Source organism: Notamacropus eugenii, chromosome 4 (genome assembly GCF_028372415.1).
Source record: "Notamacropus eugenii isolate mMacEug1 chromosome 4, mMacEug1.pri_v2, whole genome shotgun sequence".
Lineage (NCBI taxonomy): Eukaryota > Metazoa > Chordata > Mammalia > Diprotodontia > Macropodidae > Notamacropus > Notamacropus eugenii.
Genome location: NC_092875.1, coordinates 300,367,212 through 300,370,158, shown reverse-complemented (window position 1 = coordinate 300,370,158; position 2,947 = coordinate 300,367,212). Strand labels below are relative to the sequence as shown.

At 42.9% G+C, this 2,947-nt stretch overlaps 1 pseudogene; it reads left to right on the top strand.

The window, feature by feature from the left end:
• Window positions 1–1,143: 1,143 nt before the first annotated feature.
• On the top strand, window positions 1,144–2,603 carry LOC140502521 (glycosaminoglycan xylosylkinase pseudogene; annotated as a pseudogene).
• Window positions 2,604–2,947: the final 344 nt, after the last annotated feature.

The following is a 2,947-nucleotide window of genomic DNA, read 5'->3' as shown; positions in this document are numbered from 1 at the left end:
AATGTGTATATCAGTAAAATAGGGGGAAAGCTAATTAATGATTTGGGCATACAACTAAAAAGTAGAGAGAAAAGTTCCTAATTTAATACTAAAATGGAAATCTTGGAAGTCAAAGAAGACATTAATAAAATTTTAAGTAAACAAAAAAATTGAACTAATAAATGAAATTGCATCTGGTTTTATTAAAAAAAACAATAATCAAAAATAGATCAGCCATCATTTAATTTGATTTTAAAAAAGAAAGAAAACCAAGTTATCAGAATTAAAAATGAAAACAGTGAATGCATCACTAATAAAGATAGAATTAAAGCAATCATTAGGAGTTATTTCATCCAATTATATGCCAGCGAAACTTGCATACTAAGTGAGATATAGTAATATTTACAAAAAGATTGATTTCTCAGATTAACAGTAGAAGAAATAGAATAATTTAATAACCTTATCTTAGGGAAAAAATGAACAAGCCATAAATGAACTCCAAAAGAAAAAAATCCCCACAATCAGATGGATTTACAATGAATTTTACCAAACACTAAGGCACAATTCATCCCAATACTTCATAAACTATCTAGAAAATATTGGTGTAGTCCAATTAAATACATTTTATAGTACTAATATGGTTTTGATACCTAAACCAGGAAAATCAAAGATAGAAGAAAAAATATAATTTTCATAATAGATACTGATTTGCAAATTTTAAATAAAATACTTGTAAGATTACAAGAATATATTACAAAGATCAGAAACTGTGAAATGAAGCATTTATACTGGGAATGCAAGTCTAGCAGAATATTAGGAAAACCATAAGCATATTTCACCATATTATTAACAAAAACAACAAAAATATATGATTGCATCAACATATGTTGAAAAAGCTTTTGATATAATATAACACGCATTCCATTCAAAAACATGAGAAAACATGGGAACAAAAGGAACCTTTCTTAAAATGGCAAGTAGTTTCGGGAGGCCGTGGGCGTGGGCGCGGCAGGCGCTGGCCACAGGAGGCAGGGAAGCGCGGCGGGTCCTCTCCCAGGAGAAGAGACTGCGCCCCGCGCGCGGCCATGAGCGCGACTAGGGCTGGCGGGGCAGGCAGAAATCCTAGGAAATGCTTTAGTGATGGGTTGATAATAATGAACTCCCCACGCTGACTGCCACGTCTTCACACTGACCAAAGAGAAAGCCTGGGCTGAGGGAGAAAGAGAGGGGGCCACCACGAAGCTGAAACAGCCAGCTGTCCTGCTGGTCATCCTCCTCCTCATCTTTATCTTCACAAAAGTTTTCATGATTGACAGTTTGGACACTTCAGCTACCAACAGTGAGGACCAGCAGGCCTTTCACCGAATGGTGGCCAGTCTGCTGGTGGAGCTGGATCCCCGCCTGGAGCGTACATCTCAGTCTCCTTGGAAGGTTGCTGCTCAACGGGGAGTTCCCTGGGAAGTGTACCCAGAAGAGACCCCTGAGCGGGGGGCCATCATGCGTGCCATGGCCACCAAGAAGATCATTAAGGCTGATGTGGGTTACAAGGGGACTCAGCTTAAAGCCTTATTGATACTTGGAGGGCAAAAATTTGTGTTCAAACCTAAGAGGTACAGCCGAGACTATGCGGTCGTAGGGGAGCCATATGCTGGTCATGAAGGGCACAATGCAGAAGTTGTAGCCTTGGACACTTCCACTTCCACTTAGGTTTCCGCCGCGCCCCCTTAGTGGTTGGGAAATTTAGGAATCTTCGAACTGAGATCAAACCTGTTGTCACAGAGCATCAGTAAGCACATTCTTAACTCTTGGTAACAACACTTGCTTTAACAGGAAGAGTTATTATTGCCGAGAACAGAACCCGCCTGTGCGGATGGAGACCTAAAGGAGGGCTTTGTTACCCTGTGACTTCCAAATGTCTGGCCTCTGCGGAAGCACCGACACCCATGGGGCAGGACTTACAGGGAGGGGAAGCTTGCCAGGTGAAATGATGATAGCTAATGTGACGCTGTGAAGAAGACGTCTCCCTGTGACTCCGGCCCCCGCTCCTGGATGTTGTGGATACTGTTGTCTTTGAGCATCTGATCGGCAACGCTGAACGTCATCTTTAGGAGAGCTTTCCGGATGCTGAGGGCGCTAGTTAGCATACTTATTCTCTTGGACAAAGCTAAAAGCTCTGGAAACTCTACGCTGGATGAGAGAAGCATCCTCGCCCCTCTCTACCAGTGCTGCATAATTCGGGTCTCCACCTGGAACAGGCTGAACTACCTAAAGAACGGTGTACTTAAGTCTGCCTTAAAATCGACCATGACTCACGACCCCATCTCCCACGTGCTCTCTGACTCCCATCTGGACGCTACGGACCAGCGGCTCCTGAGCATCTTGGCCACTGTAAAGCAGTGCACGGATCAGTTTGGGACAGATACTGTGCTGGTGGACAGGATGACTCTCCCGCTTGTCATTTTAGTGGAAAACAATTGAAACTTATTTCTACAAATGATAGAAAACAGTACAATTGATTCCAAATGGATGGATGGGAAAAGACTGAAAACAGCAAGCAGAACTCTCTGGTCACAGGGAATGGGGTGCCTTTGGGTGTCTGGTGTTTTTCCATATGAGAAGCTAAAACACCATGGAGAGGTCTGTGCACAAACTTCTGATATCCTGAGCACTGCTCTTTGTTGGTGTGCACATTTCTAGTCATGGGCATCACACTTGGAAAAGTTTGACGTCCAGTTGCTGAGAACTAAAGAAGCATGGAACTTGAATGTGAATACCAGAATGGTTCTAAAGTGTGTGTGTGTGTGTGTGTGCACGTGTGCGAGTGTTTCAGTAGAACCTTATCGCCCTTCTTCCATCCCTTTGCTCTCTGTGCCCACTCTTCCCCCCACTTATCATCTAGAGAGACTTAAACCAATTTCAGGTGCAGTTTAAAGCAGCTTTATTCTCATTAGAGAAGGTACTTGCCACC